Source organism: Triturus cristatus, chromosome 1_1 (assembly GCF_964204655.1).
Source record: "Triturus cristatus chromosome 1_1, aTriCri1.1, whole genome shotgun sequence".
NCBI classification, from domain to species: Eukaryota; Metazoa; Chordata; class Amphibia; order Caudata; family Salamandridae; genus Triturus; species Triturus cristatus.
The window spans coordinates 1,257,073,727-1,257,093,686 of record NC_140579.1 but is presented as its reverse complement, the minus strand read 5'-3'; the positions used below and the strand labels follow the sequence as shown (position 1 = coordinate 1,257,093,686).

Sequence of the window (19,960 nt, the reverse complement as noted above, 5' to 3'; positions counted from 1 at the left end):
AATGTTGCGCTGCTCGCGCCTCCCGTATTAACCTTGTTTCACGTTACCATAGAGCTGGGGCTTGCATCAGCAGACCCACACACAGCGATGATTAGACCCTGTGGAGACATTTCTGCTCGCATTGAGGCTTTAAATATAACCATGATGTGGTCGATCTTTGGGGATAACAGAACAATTTATATTGATAAATAACACAACATCAAAAGAGCACTTTTAAGAAAAAGTATCAGTTTATTTAGACATATATAAAATTATGTTTCTCTATAGCTCTTGGAAATAAGTCACTTTGTATCGGAAGGAAATCACTCGCATCGTTATAAGGGAAATAACCTCTTCTCCTGGCCGTACTTAGGGACAACAATCCGCCCCCTTTATTCATTTACCTTCTATAGTATCTTATATCGGTTTCAGCTCTAATGACTGCCTCTCTCCTTTTTCCCTATGCTGACCTCTGCTTCACCAGCACTGCCCTTGCACATCAACTGGTAACTGCACGGATGTGGATTCACAGCTCAGTGCCAGCAAGCTATGTCCGAGAACAATTGCATTTACAGTACAGAGTGGGAAATAGCCAGTGGTGGCTGGTTGCATTTGAAAGTGGTGAGTCGTGAAAGTTTTGGAGTGGTGCATCATTAGGGAACAGAGCGAGTGAGCACAACTGTCATATGGGGAGCTAGGAGGGTTTCTCCCCCCCTCCCCAAGAATTTGTTTTTAAAAAAAAGAGTGTGCAAATTGTCCATGTTAAAGCCAATATTACAAGCATGATGGTTCATAAAGCAAGAAAGTGCAGACTTGAAATATTGACCAGAGAGCATAAAGTACACACTCGGAGTATGCAAGTGTGCGGCCAGATTAAAATAGTTTGTGATGATACTGTGTCACTTGGCCACGCACAGTATGTCTGATGATCATGTAAGTTGCAGAAGAAGCTTCGAAATTAAAACCATGATGATAATTTTATTTATGAATGCCCTAATTGGCTTCAAAGTGTGCAGACTAAGCCAGTCACAGCTTATTTTTGAACACACGTGTGCGCACAACTTCGGATTCAAACATGAAGCGTCTCGGCTGTTTGCAAATCAAACCAAAGAAAATGTTTCTGCATTTTACTAGTTTGATTCACACTAGTAAAATCAAAAACATTTTCTTTGATTTAATTTACAAACAACAAAGACGCTTTAAATCCCGTTTCATTCTCCACTGATTTTAAAATCCGAGTGATCGGATTTCCTTTGGCAGCGGACAACAACAAACACTGCACCATGTTTAATTGTTTTCACCATTTAGGATTTTACGAAGTGGACCTTAAAACACACATGCTAGTTGAACAATAGGTAGGCCCCACATAGTTCAAAACTCTCCACACTGATAGCATACAATTAAACGCACTACTGCAAGAATCCAGGTCATAATCTTCTACTTTGCTCTAATTATTAGGTTGAGCATTCAAGACCTTGTAACTTCTCATGTGGGGTGAAAGACCTCCCCTTGCTACCCATTTGTTTGTGTCAGTGTCCTTTAAAAATCCTTTCTTACTAGTGGTCAATCTTTCTTTTTGTCCCTCCTGTTTGTCTTTCTGTTCCTCCCACACAGCAGGGACTAAGTACTGTATTATTACGCTTTAGTTGTTTATTTGGAGGCTGGGGACTTTTTTTTCTCCTTACCTGCTCCTGGAGTGTGTGCCTGTGTTCAGCTCGGCACCCGTAACTGCTCGCATTTTAATGGAGCTTTCTTTTCTCTCATGTGTTTGCATGCCCGTGCCACTCTCCCTTGTTTATCCAGCTCGCGCCTTTGTTTATTTGACCAACGCATGCTTTTCCTTAGGCGTCCCTGCCACATTAATGCTTTGTCTTAAGCCTCGCAATATTGTGCTTTAATATTAAATATGATTATTTTTTTGAATAAGCTATACGGCGCTGCATAAATCAACTTTTAAAATGCCGTATTTTTTCTCAACAATGGCAAACTGCTGGGCTTTAACTTTAGCAAGGGCGCCCCTGCGCCTGTTTTCAGTAGTTCGGCGTGACCGCTTTCCTTTTCGTGACCGTGCTGGTGTGATTCCTGGATGTAGGTAGCTCCTAGATCCCCTGCAGCCATGACGAAGGGTGGCCAAAGGTTTGTTTACTTTAGAACGACCCTTCATCCTAACCTCTCTCCGAAAGCTTGTTTCTTTAGACAGAGCAACTCCGAGAAGTGTGACTAACCATAGCCATTTCCCTTGTATTTGAAAAATGCGTGCTGCTTCATTTATTTTTGTGTGATTTTGAATGTAATGCCTGCAGCTGATGTTATTGCCTGTACTGAAGGAATGTGGATGTTTTGTAATTTGCTGTGAATAAAAAAAAGTCACCCGATAGCAATGTTGTGGAATGTTTTGCGTTGTTTAACCCGTAGGAGGGAATAAGCATTGTGGTAGATAAGGAATTGGTGCGTTTTTCAGTCATGTGTTTGTCTTCAGGCATATTTAGGTAAGCATATTTCTGCCACTGGTTTGGTCTTGTAGAGCCGTCAAAGTGCGGGTGTTCTTTCTGTACAGTTCTGGGCTATTCACTCATTGGGGTCCTGCTAGTCAATGACACGCCGTGGTTATGGATAGGGAAGAAAGACCTTGTAGATATTTGGGGTTTTAAATTATTGGACCATGTTTGCAAAGCGTGTTTGACATTTGCGCTGCCTCATGGCTCTGGTTGGTGGTGTGTATTTCATGTGATATACATTTACCATGAAACAACTAATACACTATATTCATTAATCAGCCGGGGAGATTGCTTTGTTTTACAAGGAGAGCAACACGACGGGGAAGATTTAGGCTTTCATCCATCCCTGATAAAATGCTGAGAGGAACTGTTATCTATTATATTTTTTTCCCACGATATCAATAAGCTGGAACGCATACCATGCTGCACTCCGGTACAGATATGCGCCTCCCTGCTAAGGTAGAGATCTTCTCTCGTTTCAATGTTTGTCCTCAGGTACGAAAGAAGAAAGAAAAAATGTAACTTAAAAAATGAATTGCCGATATTTTGACTTGAAAAACGACACTTTTTTAGTACTTTAATTATGTTGGCTAGCTTCTGTCTGCAGCCACATCTGCTTCTGTCCACATAAGACTTTTAAAAGCTCCTTAACAAAGGACTTTTATTGCCTCATTAATCAAACCGATGTCCCAACCAGTCTTACCTCAAAGGAATGCAAACATTCCACTGCTCTGTTCAGAGAAAGAAGGCACAGAAACACTTTTAGATTTCAAGCTATGCCAGAGCAGGAACTCGGAAGCAGTGGGTTTATTTGAAAAGGATTGTGTGGATCAGGTGTTTAAACAGTCGCCAGTTCATCTGACCTCCTTAGAATGCGCTGTATTTTCTTTAATGCTGATTTGTGCTCCTGTATGCCCCCCAAACCCTTGTAATATCAATAGCTTTCGAAGTGCACTGACAGGGGATTATATTCATAATTATTTTTTTTATTGTATTTTTTTTTCTCGGGGTAATTATTTAAGATATTACTTCGGCAGGCAATGATTATTCTTTAGTTACGATACTGCAAGGAGTATGACGGATATATTCATAAAACATGTTTATTTATTTCAAAGGATACCTCATTACCATAAAATAGCAAGGTAAGTGGGGGAAGTGTTGCATGCTTCGTTTTTCTAACATTTATTAAGGAAACAGCTTCATGATTGGCGCATACAGAATGTTATAGCTCTGTTGACTTGTATCGAGGCACTTGTCTTTGTGCTTTAAAGTGCCTTAGAATGTGTCCAAAAATGTTTACTAATGCAAGCATATATTTCTAGATCAGACTACATGAACTAGTGTATAGCTCTTAAATTCCTGGCTGCACAACACACAGGATAATGTGCTGCATGGCTAAACACTTATAAGGTCCCAAAGGCGAGACCTATTGGCTATGCCAATGCTTGTTTCTAATGTGGGTAGGTCTACATTTTGGATCCTAGCTCAACCGGCACCTTGGGAAACTTAGCCAACCTGAACAGTTTTGAAAACTAGACACCTAGAGGTATACAGGGTGGGTTTTCAAACCTCAAACTATCACAACAAATATATTTTCCTCACATTTCTGTGATGAAAAGACCTGGAATCTGCAGGGAGCCACAAACTTTCTTCCACCTGGCATTGGGAGACCTGGAGCAACTCTGAGTGATAGGAAATATGTGCCGGCCCAGTGGTCCCACAACTTTACCACACAGAAATGCAAGAAAATGTGTTTTTTTAAAAGCTAAATATGAGGTTTAAAGGGGATTCTAGGTAAGACAACATTGGGGGACCCACATACGCTACACCTCTCTGGACTCCCCCTGGTGTCTAATTTTCTGAAATGTCTGAGTATAGTAGGTTTCCCTAGATGGCTGCCTAGTCCGGGACCAAAAACGCAGATGACCCCGGTAAAAACAGGTTGTTTTGTTATAAATAATTTGGATGCCTCTACAATACATTTTGGATCCTTCCCTGTTGCGGCCATTTGGCCTACCCAACACAAGGCACCATTTTTCTCAGGAGAGTTGAGGGAATGCTGGATGGTAGAAACTTTGTGGTTACCTGCCGATTCTAGGATTTGTCCTCACAGAAATGCTTGGAAAATTTGCCTTTTATGCAAGGTTTATTAAGCTTTGCAGGGGATTCTGGGTAGAAAAAACCTGCTGAGAGACGCACAAGGCATGCATCCCTGTACTCCCCTCTTTGTCTACTTTAAAAAAATGAGTAGGTTTGCCTAAGTGACGGCTGAGCTAGGGCAAAAAATCCACAGCTACCCATAATGACAAAGGCCCCCCCCCCCCACCCCCTAACAAAAAACATGGAATTCTTACCGCCACAGATATAAATATGGTACTAATTTGTTAAAGTTAATCCACCACTAACACTACTTGGTTTTAGCACATCTAGAAATGCTGGCTTCAAAGTATATAAATATTTCAACCAAGCCTTCTGAAGGTGAGCCACATAGACACTTTTGGCACCAGCGGCTTAATGGTCCATTTACACGCCATTCATACACCATACACAAGACTTTCATACTGCTGGCTAGGGGCCCAGTCCAGCAAATCAGTGCACTCACAACAAGATACCACATCTATGCAAGGGCCCATCACATTCATATGCCACAGGACGGAATCAGTTTAACTACATGTTGCCACCTGTCAAGTAACCGCCTCCTTCTTTCTGAACATTACTGAATGCATGCCTAGTGAACCTTAACTAATGGCTCCGATGACAGCCACATGAGGCTCAGGAAGACAAGTATTCATGTGCCTTTAGCACACTCACTGTGCTAAATGCATCTCTTTTCAGATTGTGGATGCAAGTTGGGGGTGTCTGTTTATGTTCCAAGGCCTATTCCTCGAACTGAGCAAGCATAAAATAAGGTAAACATGCTGGGGATTTTCAAAAGTTTCCTAAAGAGGACATCATAAACTATGAAGAACTGTAGTTTTAGAAATGCAGGGTAGTGCATGAGAACATAGCACATGTCCCATCCACCGTTATGTGCAGTGCTGTGACTGTAATGCACTTATCATGCAGCAAACTGAACATCTACGAAGTTCTGACGGAGGATGAATTGGCAAGCAGGTCAAGCATTTACCAATACGTGCCATAGTAATTAAATGCGAGTTCTGCACCAATGTGTTTGAATCCATAGGTGAAGATGAAGTCATGATGTGCATCTGTGCTACCTTTACTATCTGCCTTCCACCCCTGCAATATCCCTGGGAAAGCACACCTACTGTAAGCTCTTGTACCCGTTTGGGTCTCTGTCCTCATCAGAGTCCTGATTAATCCTGTATAATTGCCAAGTGAGCCTATACTAATGTCATGGTTGGGGCTTAAGGAGGCAAACACATGTTTGATACAACATCCATGTGATTGACTAACAATAAATCAGAGTCTTTATGTTACATAAAAACCCACCCCTATCCCGTGCACCAGCACTCCTTATATTGTGTAAATGTATAAAGCATAATGTGTACTTCTTGATTATGTTAAGATACGTAACTGCTTTGAAAAATACGATGTCACGATTGCTTTTAGTTTAATTCTTTCACTTTTAGTAGGAATGGTAATGTGTTTCTTTTGGACATTATCAGAGGATTGAAAAGAAGATGTTCTCGCTATTGAAAACAAACTCAGAGTTCTCATTTGGTACCGGGATTGGAAGCTAAATCTGAACGCTCACGCAGCGCTCAGAGTTCTCCGGTATCTCGGAAAAAAGCATCAGTGCGCTCACGCTGCCACATAGGAAACGTGGAACAAGGTGTGAACACTTGGGTGTGGTCTGACTATAAAAGACCACACCCAACTTCTAGAAGGCGCTTGGCCTTCAACTTGTTTTGTCGGAAGGAAGTCATTCTGTCTCTCTTCAACTTACCGGAAAGGCAGCGCGAGGAACTCCATCACTTCTGACTTTGTTATCTTAGAAATCAGCATTCCTCTTCCGCGACGTCTGGACCTGTAAAGACAAAAGAAAATCAAGCTAAGTACAAGTTTATTTCTGGCGCCCATCGCAAGAAAGAAAAGAATAATTTTTTGGAACATTTTAAAGCTCAGTCTTTAAGTACATTACTCAAAGAACTTTGTCACTAAGATCTCAAACTTTGTAAGCTTAATTGAAAACCTGTTTTTGGTTCTAAGAAAGGAATGCCTTAGGCTTTAAAAAAGAATTTCATTTAATTGTGCATTTAAGACAAGAAGGCACAGTGTTTTCTTTTTTGTTTCTCTTACTATCTTTAGGAGCTGGTTAGAAAGTATCACAGAAAACCAACAATTGAGTTTTGGACAAATGTAATATTTAACCTATGAGTAGAAAAATAAGAAGCCATTTGTTTTAAAAGGATTAAGACTCATACTGGTGATTTGTTCTCTTGCTAAGAACTTCCTGTGATTTCATCAGCACCAAGTACAGACGCCATACATCTTCATCTACTCAGCTAACCAGCCCTCACAAGACATACTTGGATGTTTGGACTTCCAACTACTGATCGCAGGTAGGCTTAAGGCTTAAAACAAAAAGAAATGCATAACACAATAGCTTAAATAGTTACTAGACACAAAAGTACTTAGAACATTTGTGCTTAGAATTGTTTCATGTTGCTTCGCAGGTCGACAGCAGGAATTCCATATCCAAAACGTCCAGTATCCGGCCCTCCTCCCCAGTTTCTATCTATTAACTAGTGTAAATTATAACATCACCGGTTATAAAATAGGACTCAGGGAAGTAGGCTCATTGCGTCTCTGCGGAACTCCATACCACGCATTGAAACAGGTAAGAGTGTGTAGTTCCTTGACAGAAGGCCAAGCCCACGGTTTTTGTTCCGCCCAGACGCAATGGATCCAACTCAAGCCGTTAGTTTGCAAGAAATAGCTGCAATGTTAAGAGATTTAAAAACTGAAAACGCAGCTTTGCACAGAGACATAACAACTTTACAAGTAGCAATTCAGAAACCCATTTTAAAACCATCTAGTTTTCAACCTACCTTTCCAGCAACTACCTCCCAGTCTCAAAGTACGGCTTCTAACGCCTCCACTCAAATTCAGGTTGTAACTCCTGTGTCAGTACCTTTGGCTCAACCAGAGCGGTTTTGTGGTGATTGTAACAAATTCACAATTTTTATGAATCAATGCCACCTTCATTTTATCGCTAAACCCACAGCTTTTCCTGACGACTCCTCTAAAGTAGCTTTTATTCTCTCATATTTAGGGGGGGATGCAGCTTTATGGTCAGTCCCCTTAGTAGAAAACAATGACCCTCTTTTGTATGATTTTAGACAGTTCAAACAAACAATGAAGAAACTGTTTGCAAAACATGTTTTTGTACAATCTGCAGACAACTAATTGTTAAACTTAAAACAAGGGTCATCAGATCTAATTCATTATATTTCTATTTTTAATCATCTAGTTTTGGAAACCAACTGGCCTCACGAAAAAAGAATTTCTCTGTTTTATAGGGGATTAAAAGACTAATTAAAAGACATTGTTACACAAATTTTAGACCCACCTGATGATTGTAGTGAATTTATTGATTTGGTGGTAAAACCGAATCATAGATTAATGGAAAGAAAGGGAGAACGTGGAAAAATTGACCATAAAATGTTTATGTTTAAAGAAAAAGTTCCTCCTGTTAAGGACGTAATTAATAAATCTGATCAAGGGGAACCAATGCAAATAGGTACCATTCGTGGACCTCTCACTAAATAAGAAAAAGAAAAAAGACGTAAACTTAATCAATGTCTTTATTGTGTCAAAACAGGACATTTCGTAAAAGACTGTCCTACACGGCCCAATAAAAGTAAAAGCAAGTCGTCAGAAGTAACAATAGTTCAAGCAGACTCTGAAAACTAATAAACTTGATAAAAGACAAGGTCAGTTTGTCGAGTGAGTGTTTTAATTTGGCCTCCACAGATCCTACAGATTCTTTTCCACATCTCTGTATTAAAATAAAACTAATTGCAATAGAAAACCCAGAACGATCATGGATAGTGGATGCATTAATAGATTCCGGAGCAACAGGGAATTTTATTGATACATACTTTGCAAATAAATTGGGATTACACAGCATAGCTAAAGCTCGACCTGAAATCGTCCGAGCTGTTGATGGTAAGGAACTTACTGCTGGACCTATCCAACATCACACTGAGACTTTACAAATGCAAAGTTCCCCTTCTCATTGTGAGCTTATTACGTTTGACATCATTGACACACCACAATTCAGGCTCATTCTAGGAATTCCTTGGTTAACTTGCCATAATCCTGCGATAGATTGGGCAAAAAAGACAGTTACTTTCCTTTCACCCTATTGTCATACCACATGTTTCCAAACTCCTACTGACAATGACACAGTTCAGGGTTATGATTTTCCTAAAGAAACGCAAAGTATATTACTCCTTGAAGGAGTTCCTACTGAGTATGAAGATTTGATTAATGTATTTGATAAAAAGAAGGCTAATATCTTACCTCCGCATCGAGATTTCGATTGTCGGATAGATTTGGTCCCTGGTGCTACACTACCATGTAGTCGTATATATGCATTGACAGAAAAAGAGAATTAATATTTACTAACCTATTGAGATGAATATTTGGCAAACAGATTTATTAGACATTTCAAATTCCCGGTCTCTTCTCCTTTGTTATTTATACCGAAGAAGGGGGGAGAGTTACGCTTGTGTATCGATTACAGAGCGTTGAACAATGTAACAGTAAAAAATCAATACGCTTTGCCTTTTATACCGACTTTATTGGATCAGATAAAACAAGCAACCATTTATACTAAATTGGATCTGCGTGGAGCATACCATTTAGTAAGAGTCCGTGAGGGCGACGAATGGAAAACAGCATTCCGTACCAAATTTGGTCTTTTTGAATACCAAGTTATGCCCTTCGGACTCTGTAATTCCCCTGCTGCTTTCCAATTTTTTATACATGACGTATTACACAAATTCATTGATGTTTGCTGTGTTGCCTATATAGAGGACATCCTTATTTATTCAAAAGACACATCAGAACATGTAAAACAAGTACGTGCCATTCTCCAAAAGCTACTTAAAAATTCTTTATTTGTCAAACTAGAAAAAAGCATGTTTCACGTCACCAAAGTAGAATTTCTTGGATATGTAATCAGTCCATCAGGAACTTAAATGGACCCGAAAAAGGTTGAAGCAGTGAGTTCTTGGCCCAGTCCCACCTCTGTAAAACAAATACAAAGCTTTTTAGGCTTCACACATTTTTACAGGCGCTTCATTCAGAATTTCTCTCAAACCATTACTCCAATTACTAGACTCCTAAAAAAGGAGTCAAATTCGAATGGAATGAAGCAGCTGAAAAGGCCTTTCAAGAACTGAAACAATTGTTCACTTCAGCGCCAATTTTAGGACATCCTGATCCATCTAGCCCATTTATAGTAGAAGCTGATGCCTCACAATTTGCTTTGGGAGGGATACTATCTAAATAAAAACACAGGTCAAATGCACCCCATAGCTTACTATTCACGAAAATTATCTGCTGCAGAACAAAACTATGCTATTGCAGATAAGGAATTATTGGTAATCAAGGCAGTTTTTGAAGAATGGCGCCATTACTTGTTGGGTGCTAGTCATCCAATTACATTATATACTGACCACAGAAACTTACAATCTTTAAGGGCAGTAAAAGCTTTATCGGCTAGAAAATTACGTTCGACATTATTTTTTAATGATTACAATTTTGTAATTACTTATCGACCAGGCAGAGAGAATCTGAAAGCGGATGCCTTATCTCGCATAGGTGAAACTGAAAAGAATGATGAATCTACCACTGATGCACAACCCATTCTGCCTTTGTCGTGTTTTCAAGCTGGATTAATCATAGTAAATGTTATCCATGAAATTCAAGAAACAATAAAGACAAAGTATTATGATGACTGGCAGAAAATGTCTCCTTCTGTACAATTGAAAGAAAATATGTTGTTTATGAATGATCAAATTGTTGTACCAACAACGTCTATTCAACGGTCAGTCATAGAATTACATCATGATTCTATATTGTCTGCCCATCCTGGTATAATGAAAATTTATCACTCGATCAAAAGAAAATTTTGGTGGCCTTCCATGTTCAACGATATCAAAGCTTTTGTAGAAACATGTGTAGTATGTATTCAGAATAAACCCTTACATCAAGCCCCCAGTGGTCTCCTACAACCCTTACCAATTCCTCCTCAACCTTGGCACACAATCTCCCTTGATTTTATAGTTGAACTTCCACCTACTAAACAGGGGTTCACAACTATTCTGACTGTAGTAGATCAGTTCACTCGCATGGCCCATTTTATTCCTTTAAAGAAATTGCCTACAGCAATGGAATTAGGACCATTATTGACAAAACACATTATCCGTTTACATGGAATTCCATCTGTAGTCATTTCCGATACAGACCCTCAGTTTATCTCACATGTTTGGACCAATCTGAGTAAAGCATTAAATATGGAAATATGTTTATCCTCAAGCTATCATCCACAAACTGACGGTTTGACGGAACGCACTAATCAAACCATAGAACAATTTTTACGATGTATTTTAGGAGACCACCCTGAAGAATGGTCAGATGTTTTATGTGCCTTGGAATTTGCTTACAATAATGGAGATAATACTTCTATTAACATGTCCCCATTTTTTTGTACTTATGGTTATCATCCAAAAAGCATCCCTGACCAAGTTGTTTCCTCTAAGGAAGTCCCATCTATTCATGAGTTTGTCACCAACTTACATACTATTCATCAAGATGCCCAGTTTCATTTGGCAAAAGCTAAAGAAAGTAAAAAGAAAACAGCTGACAAGCATCGTTCTGTTCCCCCTTCCTATCAAGTAGGGGATAGGGTTTGGCTATCAACCAAGAATTTGCGACTAAAAGGGAAAAAGAAGTTTAATCCCAAGTTCATAGGACCATTTATTGTAGAAAAAATTATCAACCCTGTAAGTGTTAAGGTAACACTCCCACAACACTATCGGATTCATCCAGTCTTCCATGTCTCTTTACTAAAGCCTTGATATCCTGACATTCGTGTGAATAAACCTCCCCCTCCCATTATTATAGAAGGGGTTCCGGAATTCGAAGTCAAAGAGATTTTAGATGCAAAAAGAATTCGAGGTAAACTATTCTATTTGATTCACTGGAAAGGATAGGGACCCAAGGAGCGTTCATGGGAACCTTTAGAACATTTAAAAAACGCACGTCGTATTGTAAAAAGATTTCATACCGGATATCCAACCAAGCCAAAACCCATACCAAACGTTTTAGGGGGGGATCTTGAGAGGGGAGTACTGTCATGGTTAGAGCTTAAGGAGGTAAACACATGTTTGATACAACATCCATGTGCTTGACTCTAACAATAAATCAGAGTCTTTATGTTACATAAAAACCCACCCCTATCCCGTGCACCAGCACTCCTTATATTGTGTAAATGTATAAAGCATAATGTGTACTTCTTGATTATGTTAAGATAAGTAACTGCTTTGAAAAATACGATGTCACGATTGCTTTTAGTTTAATTCTTTCACTTTTAATAGGAATGGCAATGCCTTTCTTTTGGACATTATCAGAAGATTGAAAAGACAATGTTCTCGCTATTGAAAACAAACTCAGAGTTCTCACTTGGTACCGGGATCGGAAGCTAAATCTGAACGCTCACGCAGCGCTCAGAGTTCTCCGGTATCTCGGAAAAAAGCATCAGTGCGTTCATGCTGCCACGTAGGAAACGTGGAACAACGTGTGAACGCTTGGTTGTGGTCTGACTATAAAAGACCACACCCGACTTCTAAAAGGCGGGTGGCCTTCAGCTTGTTTTGTCATTCTGTATCTCTTCAACTTACCGGAAAGGGAGCGCGAGGAACTCCATCACTTCTGACTTTGTTATCTTAGAAATCAGCATTCCTCTTCTGTGACGTCTGGACCTGTAAAGACAAAAGAAAAGAAAGCTAAGTACAAGTTTATTTCTGGCGCCCATCGCAAGAAAGAAAAGAATAATTTTTGGAACATTTTAAAGCTCAGTCTTTAAGTACATTACTCAAAGAAGTTTGTCACTAAGATCTCAAACTTTGTAAGCTTAATTGAAAACCTGTTTTTGGTTCTAAGAAAGGAATGCCTTAGGCTTTAAAAAAGGTTTTAATTTAATTGTGCATTTAAGATAAGAAGGCACGGTGTTTTCTTTTTTGTTTCTCTTACTATCTTTAGGAGCTGGTTAAAAAGTATCACAGAAAACCAACAAGTGAGTTTTGGACAAATGTAATATTTAACCTATGTGTAGAAAAATAAGAATCCATTTATTTTAAAAGGATTAAGACTCATACTAGTGATTTGTTATCTTTCTAAGAACTTCCTGTGATTTCATCAGCACCAAGTACAGACGCCATACATCTACATTTACTCAGCTAACCAGCCCTCACAAGACATACTTGGACGTTAGGACTTCCAACTACTGATCGCAGGTAGGCTTAAGGCTTAAAACAAAAAGAAATGCATAACACAATAGCTTAAATAGTTACTAGACACAAAAGTACTTAGAACATTTGTGCTTAGAGTTGTTTCTTGTTGCTTCGCAGGTCGACAGCATGAACTCCATATCCAAAACATCCATTATCCGGCCCTCCTCCCCAGTTTCTATCTATTAACTAGTGTAAATTATAACATCACCGGTTATAAAATAGGAGTCAGGGAAGTAGGCTCATTGCGTCTCTCCCGAACTCCATACCACGCATTGAAACAGGTAAGAGTGTGTGGTTCCTTGACAACTAATGCCTTCCGTCCCTAGCCATTTGAATCTTGAGAAAACGTGTCTTTCATGCGCCATTAACCGTTTCTTTGCTCATGACGGAGCGGTTCCGTCATGAGCAACAGTGGGCGTGTACTCATGACGGAACCGCTCCGTCATGGCACCCACCCATGGGGGAAGCACTGGCGCTCCCCCTATGGGCAGCCCATCTAGCCCCCACAAAGGGGGATAGCAGCGGAAGAGTTTCTGCTGCCACCCGACCCCCCCCCCCGGGCAATCCTATGACGTCAGCATGCACAGCACGCGTCAACCTCATCAGGATGCCCTGGACGCGCTGGAAGCCATTTGCTTCTAGGTGTCCACGGAGTCAGGTAGGTGTTCCTGCTCCAGGAGGGGGGTTTCTGTACCCGTTGAGGCATCAGGGGAGAGGAAAGAGTTTTTCCTCTCCCCTGATGTCTCTTTAAAGGGCATTTGGGTTGCATGATCACGCACAGCGTTCCGATCGTGCAGCATAAATGCCCCCACTAGGCACCAGGGATGTTGTTACAATGCATAGAGGCAACCCCTCGGGCAAGGGTCACTTCCAAGGGGGCATAATAGTTTTGGATCTTTTTCAGCCCCCCCCCCCCCGGGGGCAGATCAGGCTTTTTTTGGCCTCTCTAGGCACCAGGGATATTGTTTTCAATGCATGAATGCGACCCCGTAGGCAAGGGTCGCTTCCAAGGGGTCATAAATATTTTTGATGTTTTTCTGCCCACCCGGGGGCAGATCGGGCTTTTTTTTGGCCTTCCTCACTAGGCACCAGGGATTTTATTTTACTGCATGGAAGCAACCCCTTGGGCAAGGGTCGCTTCCAAAGGGGCATAATTATTTTGTATGTTTTTCTGTCCCCCTGGGGGCAGGTCAGTCAGTTTCTTTGACCTTTCTATCTCCACTAGGCACCAGGGATATTGTTTCCAATGCATGGAAGCGACCCCATGGGCAAGGGTCGCTTCCAAGGGGGCATAAATATTTTGTATGTTTTTCTGCCCCTGGGGGCTGATCGGCCTGTTTGTTTTTACCTTTCTGCCCCCATGGGGGGCTGAAATCCCCACTAGGCACCAGAGATGTTTTTGTTGACTGCATGGAAGTGATTCCTTGGGCAAGAGTCGCTTCCAAAGGGGCATCATTTTTTTGTATGTTTTTCTGCCCCCCGGGGGCAGATTGGTCCATTTCTTTGGCCTTTCTGCTTTCTGGATGTTTTTCTGCTTCCCCCCCCCCGGGGGCAGATCAGCCCTTTTTTTCAGGCAGATGGGCCCTTATTTTGGCCTTTCAGAAAACCCCACTAGGCACCAGGGTTTACTTTTGTATGAAAGCAACCCAAGGCTGTCATACAACAAGAAACAATATCCCTGGTCGCTTCCAAGGGTGTCAAACTTACTGAAGGGGGGCAGGGGGGCAGAAAACCCACTAGGCACCAGGGATTTTTTTTATTGCAGATGGAAGCGACCCCTTGGCCAAGGGTTGCTTCCAAGGGGCTTAAGTTTATGTATTTCTGCCCCCCCCATGGGGATAGATCTGCCCATTTTTTTGGCCTTGCTGCCCACAGGCGGGAGGGGGCTGAAAACCCTACTAGGCACCAGGGATCTATTTCTTTTGCAAGGGGGCACATTTCTGCCTGCTGTTTTCTGCCCCACCTGGGGACAGATCGGCCTGGCAGAAAACCCCACCAGATCCCTTGGGCAAGATCACCCCCCATTTTTCTTGGCCCTAATTGAAGGCCAGTCTGGCAGATTGACCATTTAAGAAGTGACATAGCGTGTTATAATGTTAATTGTTTTATTTCTTCTGAATTGCAATTAGAACGTTGTATTTTTCCTTTTTATTCTACTTCAAGGCTTTTGCTCTTTCAACTGATGTTCCAGGATGCGGTTTCGTTACTGGTAGTGCTGCAGTTTGTGTAGTTGCATGTGTTTGGTAAGAGATTTGTTTTGTGCTATTTACTCTAAATGAGTTTTATTTCCCTGCATGAATGTGTTTTTTCAAATGGTGTAATAATAGCAGTATGTTTGGCTTCTGTTTTTTGAGTTTCAAAATCTTTTTGCATTTGTGCTTGATGTGTATTTTGTTGTCTTGTGAGTAATTGTTTTTTTCTTTCTAGTGGGATATCGTTGGTTTTTGCTGTGTCTCTGCAGAGTAGCTGCTGGTGAGTGTAGCTGTCTCTTGCAAGTGAATCGTATAGTTTTTGAGTATATAGATTTTTCTGATAAAGACACATTGTTTTTACTTATTTTCCACAGTGTTGGTTGTTGTTGACTTGTTTGTGCAGTCTCCTTTCTTAGTAAGGATAATGGCTAGCCGCAGGATTACTGCTCAGAAGGTTGTTGGTATGCTTTTTGAGTCTTCCTCTGACCATCGTTCAGAGACTGATTATGCATCGGAGGCAGAGGATGGAGTGGAAGATTCAGGCAGTGAGTTTTCTGTCCACAAGGAATCATTTTATGATGCAGCTACTCTCAGTGCAGAAGAAGCTACTCTTAGTGTGGATGAAGTGCCTGTTTTAGAGGAGGACATTGATGTGCCGATAGTGCACCAAGAGGCATCTGGGCTGCAGTCTGGGGCTGCAAGGCTTCCCTTTGGAAGTGCTAACCTCTGGGTTGTCCCAGGCATGGTGCAGCCGGTATTGTCAGACTTTACTGGTGTTCCAGGGTGTGAATACTGAAAACTTTTTGCCAATACCTTTTATTAGTTGTTTGTGGACGATGTTTTTTTGGCAGAGATTGTTGAGCAGACTAATTTGTATGCCAAACACTTTTTGAGGGACAACAGTGCCAGCCTTAGGCCCCACTCTAGAGCAACCCGGTGGACTCCCACAAATCTGGAAGAGATGAAGAAGTTCTTGGGTTTAACTTTTTTGATGGGCTTGCTAAGGAAGCCATCAATGTCTTCATATTGGTCTACTAGTCCCTTGATGGCAACGGCTATATTTCTGGCAGTCATGGTCATGATAGGTATTTGCTTCTGCTTCGGATGCTGCATTTTTTCGATAATGGTTTAGTGTTGCCACGAGATCACCCTAATTGTGACCTTCTTTTTAAGATTCGGCCTGTCATTGATCACTTTGTAGATCGATTTTCTGAGATATATGCTCCAGGGAAAGAAATAGCAGTGGATGAGTCTTTGGTTTTGTACAAAGGCCGCTTGGTCTTTAGGCACGCTATGGAATTAAGATGTATGTGCTGTGTGACAGTAGGACTGGATATGTCTCTAATTTCAGGGTGTACACCAGTAAGGATTCCAGGATTAACCACCCTGGTTGTTTGTCCACTTTTTGAGTGAATGATAAAATTGTGTGGGAACTTGGTAGAGGACTTTTTAACAAAGTTCACCATTTATATGTAGATAACTTCTATACTGGTGTGCAGTTGTTCAGGGAATTGGCCAAAGTGGACACTGTTGCTTGTGGCACAATCCACTCTAACCGTAAAGGTTTCCCAAAAGAACTTGTTTGTCAAAAGCTTGTGCGGGGGCAGTGCATGAGCAGTGACTTCCTGCTGGTCACTACACACACTGGTAGCCAAATGCCAGTCCACGCAATCCATCAGCTGGTGTGGTTGCTGTGTCAGGAATGTGGGAATGTGAAAGTAATGGGCCCTTAAAGGGCGCTGTCTGCTGGAGTGAGTGTGTAATGTGATGGGCCCGCGGCTGGCGGTCAGAATTGTTTTGTATGTGTCACACATATGAAAGGTGTATGAATGGCCTGTAAATAGGTTGGTGCCTTGTTGTGGCTTTACAGATCACGAGTTGTGAGTCAATGGTTCAGTTTCTCGTCCTTTCAATTATTAACAGTGCATTTCATTTTTATTAAATCTCTTGTTAATACAATTGTATATACTCAACCATCACTCACCCTCGTGCCAAATGCAACCGGTATGTATGTGTGCTTGAGGAATAGATGGTTGTGCATTAATATTTGTATTTTCTGTCTTTCTCAAGCAGGGTGTACCTTGTCCCTTTTTGTGAATGTTGTAATGTGTTGGTTTCATGCCTGGTGTTGTGAATGGTGAGTGTGTATCACGTACAAAAGGTGTGTGCATGGCCTGTAAAGCGGTTGGGGCCTTTACGCTGCATTACAGCTCATGAGCTGTGAGTCACTGGTTCAGTTTTTTGTCCTTTCAATTATTGACAGTGCATTTAATTTTTGTAAAATCTCTTGTTAATAAAAATATATATACTGAACCGTGCCAAATCCAACCAGTATGTGTGTGTGCTTGAGGAATAGATGGCTGTGCTGTATTTTTTGTCTTTTTTGTCTCTCTGCCAAGGTGTACATTCCATGTAAGAAAAACCTACCAACTGTACATATTGTCATAAACTAAACACCCATGGGAGTATATGGTGATGTCTCTCTTGTGGATCCCAACAAGTCATCTTACCCACAATGTCTTGCAAACCTCAAAATGTGACTGTCACATTTTCCTTGCGTTATTGTGCCTAAATTTCCATGCTTCAGAAAGAAACAACACATTTCCTACCACCCAGCATTTCTCCAAGTATCCCAATAGAAATGGTACCTCACTTGTGTGGGTGGGCCAAGTACCCGTGACAGAAAAGAGCCCAAAACAAATTGAGGAGACATCAAAATGACCTATCACAAAACAACCTGGTTTTTCAAGGGGAGTCACCTGGGTTTTTGGCCCGGTGTCGGCGGCCCTCTTGGGAAACCTACCAAACCCACACATTTCTGAAAAATAGACACCCGAGGGAGTCCAGTGAGGTATGGCTTGTGTGGGTCCTCCAAAGTTTCCCTACCCAGAATCACTTTTTTCTCAAATTTCTGTGTGGGAAAGATCTGCAATCTGCGTGGATCCACAAAATTCCTACCACCCAGCGTTCCCCCAGATCTCCCGATAAAAATGGTACCTCACTCGCTTGGGTGGGTCAAGTACCTGCGACAGGCAAGAGCCCAAAACGTATTGAGGAGACTTCAAAATGACCTATCACCAAACAACATGTTTTGCAAGGGGGTCACTTGGGTTTTTGGCCTCCGGCTTGGCGGCCATCTTGGGAAACCTACCAAACCCACACATTTTTTAAAACTAGACACACAGAGGAGCCCAGGGAGGTATGGCTTGCATGGGTCCCCCAGAGTTTTCCTACCCAGAATCCCCTGCAAACCTCACATTTAGCTGAAAAAAAATCACTTTTTCTTAAATTTCTGTTTGGGAAAGTTCTGGAATCAGCGTGGATACACAAGTTTCCTACCACCCAGCGTTCCCCCAGGTCTCCCGATAAAAATGGTACCTCACTCGCGTGGGTGGGTCAAGTACCCGCGACAGGCAAGGGCCCAAAACGTATTGAGGAGACTTCAAAATGACCTTTCACAAAACAACCTGGTTTTGCAAGGAGGCCACCTGGGTTTTTGACCCCGGGCTCGGCAGCATTCTTGGGAAACCTACCAAACCCACACATTTCTGAAAACTAGACAACCGGGGGAGTCCAGCGAGGTATGGCTTGCGTGGATCCCCCAATGTTTTTCTACCCAGAATCCCCTGCAAACCTCTGTGACAATGAGGTGTGTCCATGTTGCATTTTTGGCCATTTCTTGTTGCAGGCACTAGGCACAAGGCACAAGTGAAGTACCATCTTGAAAGACTTTGGGGAATGCGGGGTGAGTGTAATTTTGTGGATCCACGCAGATTCCATAACTTTCCACCACAGAAATGTGAGGAAAATGTGTTTTTTTGGACATAATTTGAGGTTTGCAAGGGATTCTGGGTAACAGAACCTGGGGAGAGCCAGACAAGTCACCACATCCTGGATTCCCCTGGTTTTCTAGTTTTTATACAATGTATAGATTTTCTAGGTTTCCTTAGGTGCCGGCAGAGCTAGGGTTCAAAATCTACAGCTAAGCACTTTGCAATAAAAGGGTCAGTTTACTCTGTGAAAATGTGGTGTGTCCACGTTGTTTTATGGGCTGTTTTCTGTCTCGGGCACTAGGCCTACCCACACAAGGGAGGTACAATGTTTCTCAGAAGTCTTTGGGGAATGCGGGGTGGGTGGAATGTTGTGGATCAACACAGATTCCAGAACTTTCCACCACAGAAATGTGAGGAAAATGTGTTTTTTTGTACATATTTTGAGGTTTGCAAGGGATTTGGGGGTAACAGAACCTGGTGAAAGCCAGACAAGTCACCCCATCCTGGATTCCCCTGGGTGTCTAGTTTTCAAAAAGGTATAGGTTTGCTAGGTTCCCCTAGGTGTCGACATAGCTAGGGTTCAAAATCAACATCTAGGAACTTTGCAAAAAAAGGGTCTGTTTTCACTGTGAAAATGAGGTGTGTCCACGTTGTGTTTTGGGCCGTTTCCTGTCGGGGGCACTAGGCCTACCCACACAAGTAAGGTACCATTTTTCTCGGAAGACTTTGGGGAATGCGGGGTGGGTGGAATTTTGTGCATCCAAGCAGATAAAAGAGCTTTCCAACACAGAAATGTGAGTAAAATTTTATTTATTTTTTAACATAATTTGAGGTTTGCAAGGGATTCTGGGTAACAGAACCTGGTGGGAGCCAGACAAGTCACCCCATCCTGGATTCCCCTGGGTGTAAAGTTTTCAAAAATGTATAGGGTTGCTAGGTTTCCCTAGGTGCTGGCAGAGCTATGGTTCAAAATCTACAGCTAGGCACTCTGCAAAAAAAGGGTCCGTTTTCACAGTGAAATTGAGGTG

General features: G+C 41.6%; 1 long non-coding RNA gene across 1 annotated transcript in view; it reads right to left on the bottom strand.

The window, feature by feature from the left end:
- Nucleotides 1-6,385: 6,385 nt before the first annotated feature.
- Nucleotides 6,386-19,960, bottom strand: part of LOC146871916 (uncharacterized) — an 81,586-nt gene continuing 68,011 nt past the window's right edge. The window contains exons 2-3 of the long non-coding RNA XR_014981214.1: nt 12,356-12,436; nt 6,386-6,468 (exon numbers count right to left, since the gene is read on the bottom strand). This is a non-coding gene — a long non-coding RNA (uncharacterized LOC146871916). The remainder of the gene's footprint in view (nt 6,469-12,355; nt 12,437-19,960) is intronic.